Source organism: Hyperolius riggenbachi, chromosome 4 (genome assembly GCF_040937935.1).
Source record: "Hyperolius riggenbachi isolate aHypRig1 chromosome 4, aHypRig1.pri, whole genome shotgun sequence".
NCBI lineage: Eukaryota > Metazoa > Chordata > Amphibia > Anura > Hyperoliidae > Hyperolius > Hyperolius riggenbachi.
This window is the reverse complement of record NC_090649.1, coordinates 494,178,053-494,193,866: the sequence shown is the minus strand read 5'-3', so window position 1 is coordinate 494,193,866 and position 15,814 is coordinate 494,178,053. Positions and strand designations below refer to the sequence as shown.

Here is a 15,814-nt window from a genome sequence, read left to right as displayed (position 1 = left end):
GAGCCTGCCTGGCAGTATGGAGCTAGCCCTGGCTGCCTCAGAGCATGGAGAGGACTATCCATAGCCAGGTGTGTCCAGGGAGGAGGGCAGAGCCTGCCTGGCAGTATGGAGCCGGCCCTGGCTGCTGGAGTGCATGGAGAGGACTATCCATGGCCAGGTGTATCCAGAGAGGAGGCCAGACCCTGTCTGGCAGTATGGAGCCAGCCCTGGCTGCTGGAGAGCATGGAGAGGACTATCCATGGCCAGGTGTGCCCAGAGAGGAGAGCAGAGCCTGTCTGGCAGTATGGAGCCAGCCCTGGCTGCTGGAGTGCATGGAGAGGACTATCTATAGCCAGGTGTGTCCAGAGAGGAGAGCAGAGCCTGCCTGGCAGTATGGAGCTAGCCCTGGCTGCTGGAGAGCATGGAGAGGACTATCCATGGCCAGGTGTGTCCAGAGAGGAGACCAGAGCCTGCCTGGCAGTATGGAGCCAGCCCTGGCTGCTGGAGTGCATGGAGAGGACTATCCATGGCCAGGTGTGTCCAGAGAGGAGAGCAGAGTCTGCCTGGCAGTATGGAGCCAGCCCTGGCTGCTGGAGAGCATGGAGAGGACTATCCATGGCCAGGTGTGTCCAGAGAGGAGAGCAGAGCCTGCCTGGCAGTATGGAGCCGGCCCTGGCTGCTGGAGAGGACTATCCATGGCCAGGTGTGCCCAGAGAGGAGAGCAGAGCCTGCCTGGCAGTATGGAGCCGGCCCTGGCTGCTGGAGAGCATGGAGAGGACTATCCATGGCCAGGTGTGCCCAGAGAGGAGTCCAGAGCCTGCCTGGCAGTATGGAGCCGGCCCTGGCTGCTGGAGAGGACTATCCATGGCCAGGTGTGCCCAGAGAGGAGAGCAGAGCCTGCCTGGCAGTATGGAGCCAGCCCTGGCTGCTGGAGAGCATGGAGAGGACTATCCATGGCCAGGTGTATCCAGAGAGGAGGGCAGAGCCTGCCTGGCAATAAACAGCTGGCCTCAGCTATGGAAGTACATAAACTGGAGAGGACTATAAACCAAACAGCAGTTCAGGCTACTGAGGACAAAGAGCACACAGCAAGCAAAGCTAAACACCTAATCCCATTCACACATTCAGGGCTTAATGAAGCTGACTGGCAGGGCTGCTGTGAATAAGAACAAAAGGCCCTAATCAGGGTTCATACAGAGACACATCTGTAGCCTGACACTCCACAGAAAGGCCAGTCCTCATCTTACATGGGAAGCCAATGCACTGGAGCCATCTTATCACCAATTACAACATTAACATTGCTCTGGCAACTCCAGATGAAAAGCGAGACCTGATTGGCTGCTGCAAGCCAGCGCTGACCAATCTGCTCTGTTTCTCCAAACTCCACAAGTATTGCCACTGCTACATACCTGTACACAACCAGTGATGAGCAGGTCATACAGTGAAAATACCTACAGAAATGAACCACATGTCTAAATAAGCATGATAACAACTGTTTCCCAAAGCAGCAGATGTCAAAGACCGGACGCATGGTAAGGCCAAAAAGGCCCAAGCCTAGGGCAGCTGCTGTTTAAAGGGAACCTAAACTGTGAAGGATATGGATTGTTCCTTTTAAAATAATACCAGTTGCCTGACTCTCCTGCTGATCCTGTGTCTTTAATACTTTTAGCCACAGCCCCTGAACAGGCATGCAGATCAGGTGTTCTGACTGAAGTCAGACTGGATTAACTGCATACTTGTTTCAGGTGCGTGATTCAGCTACTACTGCAGCCAAAGATCAGCAGGACTGCCAGGCAACTGTTATTGTTTAAAAGGAAACCTCCATATGCCTCTCAGTATAGGTTCCCTTTAAGGCTGCCACCTCCTCAGCCAGCTTTGTGCCACACTACCCTAAACATCATAATGATGCTAAGCCAAGCTGCAGAGATACTACCCAGACCTGGATGTTAACTTCTTCAGCCAGGCTGCTTCAGGTCATATTTTATAAATACTGGTAGCTTCTTTAGCAGACATGTTTGACACAAAGAGGGAATACTTAGGTTCTCTGTAGCAATTAGGTTCACAACTGTGCCTGGAGGAGGACATTCAAGCAGCATTCTACATACCCAGCAATAGCCTATTCCTTGACGCAATTGTTTTCATTAGATGCTGCAGTAGTGCTACAGAAATCTGCATTATGCCAACACCAAATCACAGCTTGCATAGCTGCGTAAACAGCAGGTCAGAAAACCTCTTTCCCTCGCTCTTCTCTAGCTTTACCAGGATAGCACATGCTTTTGTTTATACATACACCTCGAGTTGGGGCTTATTTCCATTGGCTTGCAAATCGGTCAGCAAGCCCTTGATGGAATAGGCAGCATTTCTCCATGGGACTCGGACGCTGGGAAATATTGCATATTCCGCAGTTGTGGAAACGGGCCCTAAACACAAAACTGACCAACTGACTGACCAAAGAACTGACATAAAGAGCAAAGCACACAAAGCTGGGGGGGGGGGGGGGGGGGGGTTGTAAACAGGAACACAGCCCCATGATCAGCACTATAAAGGTCCACAAAAAGTTATACGGCATTTTTTATTTCTAGAAAAATGGGCTATTTCACTTGTACAGATGGTGAGGAGGCAATAGGCAGAAACCCTTGGGAACTATCCGCATAACTTAAACAGGGACTGTAGTGAATATAACATTATGAATGAAAATGTTATTATAGACTTAGTCAGTGTGTGCCCCTGTAAAATCTTTCCTCTCCCTGATTTACATTCTGAAATGTATCACTGGTGGTGCCACCTTTACTTCTGCCAGGTGATCTGTACGGAATGTTCGTTACTGAGAGTTCTATGCACAGAGGGGGGATGCTGCTTGCTTGGCAATTGGAAAAAGCCATTATTTCCCACAATGCAATGAGGTTCACAGACAGGAAACGGTCAGGACCATGGCATCACACTGTGGGAGGGGTTTGACCACAATATTCAGCCACACAGATGGCCCTGATGATCTAGATCTAAGGTAAGGATGTAATAAAAGGTAAAGCTTTCTCTAGGGGCAGCTCTGTGGCGTAGAGGTTAGCGCTCTCGCCTTGCAGCGCTGGGTCCCCGGTTCCCAGCCAGGTCAAACATTTGCAAGTATTTTGTATGCCCTCTTCGTGTCTGTGTGGGTTTCCTCCGGACACTCTGGTTTCCTCCCACGTCCCAAAAACATACAGATAAGTTAATTGGCACTAGACTACGATACATACACAGACATATGACTATGGTAGGCTTAGAGCCTCTCTGAGGGACAGTTAGTGACAAGACAATATACTCTGTACAGCGCTGCGGAATATGTCGGTGCTATATAAATACTTAAATAATAATTTCTCGTGGGACAGGGTATCAGCTACTGACTGAATTAAATTCAATCCCTGGTTGCTCTTTAAGAACTTTAGTACAGTGTACAGACCTATTAGTCACATGACCACTCAGACAATTACATTCGAGTCCCAAATCCCTACATAAGAAGTTAACCCTCTGTGGGTCCCGGATATACCGCCGCCCTGCCAGTCTGATTGGGCACTACATCACCAGTCTGCGATACACCAATGCTATGCTGATACACAATCTCCTTTCTAAGTACAATTCATTTATCAATCCATAGATCTAGGAACAGGGAGTTGGCATCACCATGGCAATCAACAAAGCTCACAAGACTCACAGCAATCTATGTGCTGCTTATGATATTGTCCTCAGGACTGACTGAGAACAGAGGGGGGAAATAACAGGAAATAGGAGCATTCAATACAGAAAGCTACAAGCAAAACAGGATGTTGGATAAAAGCTGCTGGCTGGCCGGTCTCCTTGCATTCTACAAGGTAAAGGAAGATCGGCAACAGACGTGGCATTCCTCTCATTCTACCACTAGCAGCTGAGAGGTTAAGTGGAGACAAAGCCAGCCATATCACGCAGCACCACCCTCTCCCCAGCACGTTGTGCACAGCCAACCCATTGTAGGGCAAAAGTACAAGAGCACAGCCAGACTGGATAGACCTGTATCTGCTGGATCCGGACCTGAGATGTACACGGGATCTGGGAATGCCAGAACGTTCAATCAGCAATGCAGAAGCAGGCTGATACAGGATTCACCCCCTACACACCATCCACCAGGCCTAGTGTCCTCTTTATAACACAGGGATGTTATATCCCTAAACACAGAGGCCATAAAACGAGGACAGCTCGGCCTTACTAAGCACACCAAGTCACATATAGCTGCCAATCATTAAAATGGACAGCCTGCATCCTCATCCGTGTAACCATGGTCACACAATAAATATCCAGACATTGGAATCAGGCTGCCTCTCTACACACAGGGAATACTTCTGCCAAGCCACCAATGCAGTGCAAGGAGGACGTGGCTTCAGATGGAAATGTACAGGAGCTGTATGGACTTCTCATCTGACATCTACTGGTGCTGCTATGGGGGGTCATATCCATCCATAGTGCAAGACACATACAAACTTCCAACCAGATAAAGTTGCCATTGAGCTCCTATAGACAGAGATGGAGCTTTTTGCACCAGCTCCAGAGGGTAAAATGGGCCTGAACTCTTGCACAGGACAGAAGGGAAGCAGAGAGAAATACACCCTGTATGTATTTAGAGAGAGCTTTGCCTGACTAATCACAAGTGTAATTTGAGCTCTCTCCTGTGTCAGTTCCGAAATCTCTGCTGCCTGGGCAGATCAGCTAATTTGTCAACATAGGATGTTAACCCTATGTCTGCTTCCATGAAAGCAGGAAGTAGACACACTGCATATTTATTGCAGGATTTGTATAAGCTGTAACAAAGACTTTTTCTTAAAATGTTAGTATGCTGTTGCTTATCTTTTAGAGCAGAGAGGAAGTTCTGAGTTCAGGTCTGCTTTAAACACTCCCATTAAAATATCACATGCACAGTCTGTCAAGCTTCCCCATAGTTCTGGGTGGAGGAACATGGATCCCGTTTCATCACCACGGCTTTGGCAAGTTTCCGGAGTAAATCTTTTAGTTCTGCTTCCACTGGCTACATGGAGATTGTTGTGTGCTACTAAAGACAGGCAGAGGGGAAATGTTCTTACCCCGCTAACTTTACTGCAGTTCCTACAGCAGAACTCCTCCCCTGCTCCCCCCCCCCCCCCCCCCCCCCCCCACACTCCACTCCACTCCTTTCCCCTCTCAAAACAACAGAACAGGGAGATCAATGAATGTTCCTCAACTGTCACTCAACAACACCAGAACATCTCAAATGTCCACAGCAAGCTTTATAGCTAGTGTGTCCAGAAGCCAACGGGCAAGTGTTTCACTAATAGGAAACAATCTTCAAACATAATGCACCAATGTATAAGACACACGGATATATTTAGCCCCCCTAGTGGTTCTGGGTCATCATGAGCTATCTGGGTACTCTGTGCCACTTAGCTTCATGGATCAGTGCAGAGGTGGGATAGGTACACATATGGGGCTGTGCTAGGCCTAGGTCAGAAGCAGGAGAGAGAGAGGTCATGGGAGGTGAGCAGAGGGTAGGCCAGAGGCAGGGAAGCTCATGTTGGGATGGGGGGGGGGGGGGGGTGAAATAGAGGCAGGTCATATGGGAAGGGGGGTGGCAGTAGATGTCATATGGGGTTGGGCAAGCAAAGGCAGAAGAGGTCATGGCTGGGGAAGGACTGATAGGCAGAAGAGGTTGGGGAGGGCAGATGTTCAGTATGCACAATTAACTTCATTATCTCTTCCCCCAGATAAAACACTAGAATACCAGCATGTTATCCAACCTAGTCATGTGTCCACCCACAAGCCGAGGCCCACAGAGCTAGCCAGCAGTAGGTGTGCTGGAGGTGCCAATTCCACCTACATATGTATACATTCCTGGGAGATTCCAGCTGCATAATATGTATAAAAATACAATAAATAATAATTTGCTCCCTTTTCATCATACAGAACTGATGACTCCACTCTGCCCTCTCACTAAGACAGGCACTAATATGTATGCAGGTTTAATTTGCACCCCAAGAGGGACCTCAATGTAACACACATGCTCTTCTCTACCAGTGTGCTATATGGAGACCCCCATGCTATACAGAGACTGGTGTGCTATAAAGAGAGCAGTGTGCTATATAGAGACCAGCATGTCATATGAAGGCGGCCTGCTATATAGAAACTGGGGTGATTATACAGAAAGTGGCGCGTTATATAGAGACCTTCGTGCCATACAGAGGGTTGGCAGCACAATTTTGAGACCAGTGCATTATATAGAGACCGGCGCTATACTGAGACTAGAGTGCTATATGGATAGCGGTGCATTATATAGAGACTGGTATGCCATACGGAGGGCGGCGCACTATATCAAGACTGGCAAGCAGCGTGTTATACAGAGACTGGTGTGCCATATAGAGACTGGTGCGCTATATGGAGACAAGCAGGCTGTATAATGACCGGTGCGCTATATGGAGACCGGTGAGTTGTATAATGACCAATGCGCTATACGGAGACTGGCGAGCTGTATAATGACCAGTGCGCTATATGGAGACCCACGAGCTGTATAATGACCAGTGCACTATATGGAGATCGGCAAGCTGTATAATGACCAGTGAACTATATGGAGACTGGCGAGCTGTATAATGACCAGTGAACTATATGGAGACTGGCGAGCTGTATAATGACTGGTGCGCTATAAGGAGACCCACGGGCTGTATATTGACCAGTGCGCTATTTAGAGGCCGGCGAGCTGTATAATGGACCAGCATGTTATATACAGAGACCGATGGGCCATGCAGAGGGCAGCGCGCTATAGAGGCCGGCAAGCTATATAGTGACCAGTGTGCCATGCGGAGGGAAGCACGCTATATAGAGTCCGGCGAGTTGTATAATGACCGGCGTGCCATATGGAGACCAGTGCTACACTGAGAGCAGTGACCTATAGAATGCCCAGCATGCGAGACGAAGGGCAGCGCGTTATATAGAGACCGGCGAGCTATATAATGACGAGCATGTTATATAGAGACCGATGTGCCGTGTGGAGGGCAGTGCGCTATATAGAGGCCGGCGAGCTGTATAATGACCAGCATGTTATATAGAGACCAATGTGCCATGCGGAGGGAAGTGCGCTATATGGAGGCCGGCGAGCTATATAATGACCAGTGTGCCATATGGCAACCGGCATGTTATACTGAGACCGGCATGTTATCTAGAGACTGATGTGCCATGCGGAGGGCAGTGCGCTATATAGAGGCCGGTGAGCTATATAATGCCCAGCAAGCTATATAATGACCGGTGTGCCATATGAAGCCCAGCGAGCTATATGGAGACCAGCATGTTATATAGAGACCGGCGAGCTGTATAACGACCGGTGTGCCATATGGCGACCGGCATGTTATATAGAGACCGATGTGCCATGCGGAGGGCAGTGCGCTATAGAGGCCGGCGAGCTGTATAATGACCGCCGGTGTGCCATACGAAGCCCAGCGAGCTATATGGAGACCAGCATGTTATATAGAGACCGGCGAGCTGTATAATGACCAGTGTGCCATATGAAGCCCAGCATGTTATATAGAGACCGGTGAGCTATATAGAGGCCGGCGAGCTGTATAATGACCGGTGTGCCATATGAAGCCCAGCGCGCTATATGGAGACCAGCATGTTATATAGAGACCGGCGAGCTGTATAATGACCAGTGTGCCATATGAAGCCCAGCATGTTATATAGAGACCAGTGAGCTATATAGAGACCAGCGAGCTGTATAATGACCGGTGTGCCATATGAAGCCCAGCATGTTATATAGAGACCAGTGAGCTATATAGAGACCAGCGAGCTGTATAATGACCGGTGTGCCATATGGAGAGCAGAATGCTACACTGAGAACAGTGACCTATAGAATGCCCAGCATGCTGCACAGACATAAAGGCTGCCCCCCCCCCTCCCTGTGTGACATCACGCCCGGCACGCGGCGGCCCCGCGGACACTGAGAAGGAGTGGGCGGGGCGCCCCTGGTCGGTACTCACCGGCATGAAGCGCGTCCCGGCACGGTGTGGCAGTGCGGAGCGGGGAGAATGTGTCAGAGATCAGCAGCTGCTCCCTCCATCCGCGCACAGCAACGCCACCAAATCCCCCACCGAGTCGCCATGGCAACGCGGCGCCCAATGGAACCTCCCCCCGCCCTCGGCGTGAGGCACGCACGGCTCGCCACGCCCCAGACGCTACATCCTTCCTGGCCACGCCTCGGACGCTCCATTCCTTTCATTTTTACCTCACGTGTGGTTACATTATACTAGCGGCTGCTCGGGAAGCTCTGACCCCGCCCCCAGCCGCGCGCTCGCCGCTGTCCGCGCGTTACCATGGATACAGCTGACAGCTGCTCCTTTTCGCGGCTTTTTTGCGCCTTTGTGGTGAACGTGGGCGGCGCCCCGGAGCTGACGCTCACGGCACGCCGCCCGCCCGCTGGCCATGTGACGGGGCTTTCTTTCACCCCCTCCCTTCCTCCAGGATGACGAGCGGGATGGAGGGCGGAGCCTGCCGCGCAGTTTCTATGCTGTGTCGATGAGGGGAAGAAGGGCCGCTGACGCGGGAAATCTGCTGCAGTCACGCGATGCGTTGCCGTGGAGACGGCGGGCGCACGCGGCCTTGACAGAGTGGGCGGGGCGGGGGATGCCGTCTGACACGCGGGGGGTCACGTGGTGGTGTTGCCCCTGGTAGCTGTTTGGAATAATGGCATGGCAACCGTCGCTATGCTGCGCGCGTGGCGCTCAGTGCTCCGTTCGGGGAGGGGCTTGTGGATGATCACATTCTATATAGAGCGCGTGCCGTGCGCTGAGGAGAAGTCACGTGCTCACAGTCTGTCACACATGGCGGGAATATGAGGGAGGGCAATAAATCCTATGTAAACACGTCACCCTCCATTCATTCCTGGGGACATAAGAGATTTATCTAAAGGGAAATTATTATACATTTCTAATCTTGAGCAAACATGCAAATACTGCAAAAGTAATGTAAAATTCGACTTTCAAGCGAAAATGCCGTTGAAAATCATTTTGTAATACGATAGATTGGGATATTTTTTTTCTGAATTTTCACGTTTAATAAAATTATTTTGGGAAAAATGTTGTGGTAAAATGACAGATCTTTGAATCAGAAATAAAAATCTTCCCTTGACCGTACAGAGAAAAAATACAATTATTTTTGTAAATATTTTTTCACAATCGAAAATAGCATTTTCATTTTAAAAATGACTGTGTTGAAAATTCAGAAGTAACTATGGATCTGGGACCTTTGCTATTCTCACCCTGCACCGCCTCGATTGGGAAATTCATCTCCATGAGCCTCAGCTACCTATGAGGACGACACCCCGATATACCTCCACACCCCAGATCTCTCCTCCACCATGGACAAGGTCTCCACCTGCCTCAGGCCCAGTGCACACCGAGAGGTTTTTGATGCGATCCGCCGGCCGCATCCGCCTGTCAAACCGCTCGGTTAATGTATCTCAATGGGATGGTGCACACCGTTGGTTTGAGGATTGTAGCAAACCGCAAACGTGCCTCCTGCTGCACGTTTGCGGTTTGCAGAAGCGTTTCTGCCTCAATGTAAAGGATAGGAAAAGCTCAAACCGCTCTGAAAAACGTTACTTCAGAGTGGTATTCCAGGCGTTTTTATTACAGAAGCTGTTCAGTAACAGCTTTTACTGTAACAATATGTGTAATCTGCTACACAAAAACGCTCCCAAAACCGCTAGGCATGTTTAGGAATCCGCTCTAAGGGCCCGTTCACACTTAAAATTGCATGCGGGAGTGATTTTCCCGCGATTAGCACGTAAAAATCACTGGACACTGCGGCGGTTTTTGCTTGCACGCTAATCACGATCGCTAAACACGGAACGCTCGTCGCCGGCAAACCGCAGCAGTGAGAACACTGCCACTCGCTACATTGTGTATCGGTTCTTGCAGAACCGCTAGCGGTTTGCCGTGAGTGGGAATCGCGCGATTCCCGCTCAGGTGAGAACGGGCCCTAAACATGCCTAGAATCGCTCTGAAATCTGCTTCAAAAACCTCTAGAGTTTTGCACATCTGCTAGAGGTTTTGGTGTGCACTGGGCCTCACATCCATTTCCTCCTGGATGGCCGCCAGGTTCCTAAGGCTTATCTGGACAATACTGAGCTTCTGATATTAGCCCCCCCTCCTCCCAGATAGGCATGTCACAATGGACAACACTACCATCCACCGTACCTCCCAAGCCCGCTGCCTAGGTGTCACCCTGGATTCTGCTCTCTCTTTTGCACCCCACATCCAAAGTGTTACCCAATCCTGCACCAAACTCCTCATCCATGCCCTTGTCATTTCCCATCTGGACGATTGCAATTCTCTTTTGTCTGGCCTCCCCTCTAACCGTATTGCCTCCCTTTAATCTGTAATGGATGCGGCGGCCAGACTGATCAACTCTTCCCATCACTCCGCCTTCCCTCTGTAAAGCCCTCCACTGGCTCCCCCTCCGCTTCAGGATCAATTTCAAAGTTCTGTGCTTGGCCTAGTAGTAAAAATGTTTTTGGCCTACAAATCAGTGCACATGACCTGCCTGACCTACACCTCTGACCTGGTCCACAGGCATATCCTGATCCACCCACTCCGATCCTCCGACAACATGCGCTTGTTCGCACTGCGCATATATCATTCCCGTGCATGATTGCAAGACTTCACTAGGGCTGCACCTACTCTCTGGAACTCACTCTCACCACCCATCAGACTTGCTTTTTATACCTTTAAACGAGCTCTCAAGTCTCACCTTTTCATGCTCGCCTATCCCTCCTTGACACATTCATTTTGTGTCTAGCGATAATCTCCCTCATTTTCATAAGACTGGCATAAATGAAAATATGAAGTGATGAATGAAAACCTAAATTATTTATTTTTTAGGTGAATTAAAGGACAATTGGTTCCATCTTTCCCTTGACAGGACAAGGGAAATTTCACTTTTGAATCTTAGCTGCTTTTCATCTGTCAAGAGAAAGTGATTTATTAACCCCGGATTAGCTGTTTTCGGAGCGGCTCTGAGAGCCGAGCGCCGAAACTGGGCGCGCCATAGCAGCTATGCTGCCCGGGGCGCGTAGCTAGACCCCGAATTACATTTCCCTCCAAGGTGCGACAATACGGAGAGGGAATATTATATTGTATTTAACGCCGCCTCAGAGTTTAGCGGCAGCGGTGAGAGCCGTCATTCGGCTCTCACCGTGCCAAACTGAGTGGTGCTGAATTGATATGCACCCATTAACCTAGGCCCTGCACTGACTCCTAACTTCTTATCAGCGTCACTGTGATGCATCTCAGACTAAGCCAGGTCCTTTTTATGAGTTCATAGCTTCCTGCTATGAAAAGCTGCAGTAAGCCAGAGCACATTAGAACAGGTATAGGAACTTATAGGATAGAAGAAATAAGGCTCAACATTTTGTTACAGCGTCTCTTTAAAGTGACACTGAAGCGAAAAAAACAAAAACAAACTTATAATGAATTCCATGTGTAGTACGGATAATTGATAGAACATCAGTAGCAAAGAAAAGAGTCTCATTTTTATTTTCAGTTATATAGCTTATTTTATAACATTGAATCATTCTCTAATATTTTCAGTTTACAAACTACACTCTGCATTTTAAACTATGAAGTTTTGAATCAGGATGATACGATTTTAAAGTATCCTCTTTCTCTGAAAATAAGCCTTAACCCGAAAATAAGCCCTAGCGGAAGTTAAAGAGGAGGAAGAGACGGCAAGCAAGCGGGGACACATCGGTGCAGTGCAGCTGAGGCACCAGACATTTCATCCCAGCACAGCAAGGTTATCAGCTGACAGGGTAGGTATCACGTATCTTTGTTGGAGGAGACCGATGTGCTGAGGACAGCAACCCCTGCGACTTATTAACTGGTTGCCCTGGAGTGGGAACAGGGGTGACCAGTGAACAAAGGGCAAGAGAGCTTGCAGGACCAATGGTGTGACGCCTTGCCAAGGAGGAACTGGAGCACTCCCACTGGCTGAGTCTGGTACTGCAGGGACTCAGCCAACCGATGGACCTAGAAGAAAGTAGAGATTCGGTAATCAGGTAAGGATAACGACAGGCAGGAGTTGGCAACAGTTCTCGTCCTCGGACAGGCAAGAGGTCAGTAACAGAGCGGGTTCTCAGACGGGCCGGTTTCTCCAACAGAGCGGGCAGTCAGACAGAGCAGAAGTCAAAACCAGAGCGGGCAGTCAGACAGGCCAGGATCAGCAACAGGAATCAGGTCACGTCACAGGAGTAACACACTCACAAGCTGCAATACTATAGCACTGGAGAGTGGCACTCTCCACACTTAAATAGGCCGAGTGGCACGAACTGCGTAACACGTCACACGCATATGTCAGAACGCAATGACACATATGGACCCACGCAGTGATGCGCAAGCCCGCACGCCATCACGCGCACATCTATATGCGCAATAGAACATGTACATAACAGATGACCGTTATGTGCGTGCCTAGTGACACACCAGCACCGGCGTACCCACCAAATGCACAACGCACGCATGCACCCATGCCAGCCCTGGTAGAAGTCAGATGCAGTGTGCCAGGCCGCCTGCCGACATCCGTGTGTGCCAGCTGCCATGTCTAGACAGGTAAGTGACCGTGACAGTAGGTGCCTAATCAGTACAGTAGCATACCTTCAAATCCAGGAACAGCACAGTACAAAGGAACAGGAAAAGTTCTGCTGAGAGACACTTCCTAATAGAAATATAAGACATCCCCTGAAAATAAGCCCTAGTGCATCTTTTGGAGCAAACATTAATATAAGTCACTGTCTTATTTTTGGGGTAAGGCCAGTTTACACATAATCAGTTAGTATGCGTTAGTGCGCGTTGGTATGCGTTTTTTCCATAGCAGTGCATTGGGAAGAAGATTTCAGTTAAAACGCGTTAAGTGTGAACGGTGCCATAGGAAAACATGGGCATTACTTTGAAAATCAGTTGTCCTTTCAGTTATAACTGAGAGCAACTGATTAAGTGTAAACGGGGCCTAACATGGTATGACACAGATCAGCGCTAATGACCCTTTGAACTTCTCCGCAGTAAAATCTTATCTAAAGTTGTCTTTCACTGTTTCTTTGATGGATAAGTGCTTCAGAAAATAGCACTGCTCTCTGACTCAATTAGTTGTAGAGTTCAGAGAAGCTCTTTTCCGTACACAACAAGTGAAGTCTCTTAACTCTTCCTTTACTGGAAACAATATGAGACTCATATCAGTGCTAATTATGTTCTATTTCTTAGCAGTACTACACATACAATTAATTATCTCTTAAGTTCATTTTCACTTCAGATTCCCTTTAATTTACCACAAATTGTATTGTCTATGTAACGTTACTCAGATATCCAGTCCTGGTTACATCTGATTAGCATTTGTTTGTATTCCCCTTGAAAAGATTTAGGTTCTATTTTCTTTCTTTGTTTTGTTGATGACATAATAAACACACTTCTCTACCTAGAAGTCTCTGGACTGGTACTACAAGAAGTAGGCTGGATAGTGTAATGGATAAGGGCTCTGCCTCTGACACAGGAGACCTGGGTTCGAATCTCGACTCTGCCTGTTCAGTAAGCCAGCACTAATTCAGTAGGAGACCTTTGGCAAGTCTCCCTTACACTGCTACTGCCAATAGAGCGCGCCCTAGTGGCTGCTGCTCTGCTCTGGCGCTTTGAGTCCGCAAGGAGAAAAGCGCAATATAAATGTTATTTGTCTTGTCTTGTCTTGTCTTGACTAAAGATGAAAAAATGACAAAATGAGTCTTGATATGACTTAATGCTGGCAGTTATGTAATGCTGATTGCACATCCAGATGTTCAGTGTCTGGGATTAGCTCATGATCAGGGTCTGCCAAGGTACATGGCCTACATACAGCACAGGATCAGCAATATCATTCTGCTTTCTCCAAACTGATTTCTACTTTCTATGAACCGATACTGCTGAAGCAGATGTATCACATATGGTGGTCTCAATACAAAGAGGATGGTACTTGGGGAGATGACTTTTAAAGTGTATCCGAAGGGAGAGGAATGTGGAGGCTGCCATATTTATTTACCGTTAAACAATGCACATTGCCAGGCAGGACAGCCAGGCAGTGTGCATTCTTTAAAAGGAAATAAATATTGCTGTTGCGATTTTTAGGGGGGGGATTATCAATTTTATTGGTTTTATATATATATATGTATGCATGTATATATGTATATATTATAAAAAAAGCGATTTTTCTTTAATTCCCTCCCTAAATGCTGTCACTTTGGGGTTTTTTTTTATGGGGGGGGGGGGGGGGAATAATGGCTTGCACACACTCCACATAAACTGAGACCTTTGTACGGAACGGACATGCCTTTATTATTAACATAAGTACATATAAGCACAGCAACAGGAAAACAGTCTTAGGAATGCTTAATAGCTGAAAGCTTACTTAAAATTAGTCAATATATGGTATTATCCTGATTCAGAACTTCCTGTCTGTAAAATGCAAGCTTTAGTCTGCAGCAATGCTTAGCTACTAAGATACTGAATTACACACACAGTCTCTCCCTCCTGCCTCTTCCTCCTCCCTCTTGCTCGTCCTCAGACACAGGCTTGGGCCTGGAATGATTTATCTGTGATCTGTTCACACAGGAGCAGCTTGCCAACAAGCAGGGATTTAAGCACGCCAGCCAACTACCCAAGTACATCTTTTTTCCATAATAGCACCATCATTTGGACAATCTGCACTGCTCTAAAGGCTCTGAGTCCTGTTTGTGATATTTACATTTGGTCCCCATCAATCCTGAACTAGCCTTAAAGTGGAGCTGAACTCTTGCGCAGGACAGAAGGAAAACAGCGAGAAATGCACCATGTATGTATTTAGAGAGTTTAGCCTGTCCAATGCCCCCTCATCTGGGAATAATCACAAGTTGTAATTTGATCTCTCAGCTGTGTCATGTGACAGCCAAGGCCAGATAAGCTCATTTGTAAGCACAGGATGTTAACAAGATGTCTGCTTTCATGAAAACAGGAAGTAGACACACTGTATTTATTTTTAATTATATTTTTAAATATATATATATATATATATATATATATATTTATATATATATATATATATGTTATTTTATATTTGATTTATTGCAGGATTTGTATCAGCTGTAACAAAGAAATGTTGTTGTTTTTTTAAGGTTATTATGCTGTTGCTTATCTTTTAGAGCACAGAGGAAGTTCTGAGTTCAGGTCCGCTTTAATTTTAGCACCTGAGTTAGGCCCCGTTCACACTTGCGGTTTAGTAAAAACCGCACCGGATGTCCGGACCGCACCGTATCCGGACCGGACCTGATCCGTACGGTTCCTATCCGGATCCGATCCGGATCCGGTCCGTTTGCATCCGGTTTCCGTGCGGTGTGAACACGGTTGCGGTCCGGATCCGGTTTCTTAAGGAGATAACATCCTGTAAATACCTGGGGTCTGGGAGGTCAGCAGAAGGGTCTGGGGTCATTGTTGGAGACAGGTGGATGTGTGGAGACCATCCGTGGATACAGAGACTGCAGTTGGGACCATGGATCCAGGCATTTTTTACTCGTAAACCTGGGAATTCTCTCCTTCCTGTTGTTCGCCTCCTCGTTATCAGACATCAGACATGTTGCTGCCAAAACGAGCTCCAGCATGAAATCGCTGCTGCCCCACTCTTCGCTGGGCCCATGTGGTCCCCATCCAAAATGCATAGGAAGTGGGGTAGAACGTCCGGTTTTTGTAGCCAGTGTGTTGTGCGCTCTCCGGCTCTCATTGCTTTGTATTGGCCGGATGGTGCAGTCCGGCTCCGCCCCGGATAC

General features: G+C 48.1%; 1 protein-coding gene across 4 annotated transcripts in view; it reads right to left on the bottom strand.

Annotated features, from left to right (window-relative positions):
• The window catches only part of FOXN2 (forkhead box N2), an 89,584-nt gene extending 81,459 nt beyond the window's left edge, over positions 1-8,125 (bottom strand). For all 4 annotated transcript variants that reach the window (XM_068233056.1, XM_068233058.1, XM_068233057.1 and 1 more), the window contains exon 1: positions 7,980-8,125. The gene's annotated coding sequence lies outside the window, so the exon portion shown is untranslated. The remainder of the gene's footprint in view (positions 1-7,979) is intronic.
• Between the last annotated feature and the right edge of the window lie 7,689 nt (positions 8,126-15,814).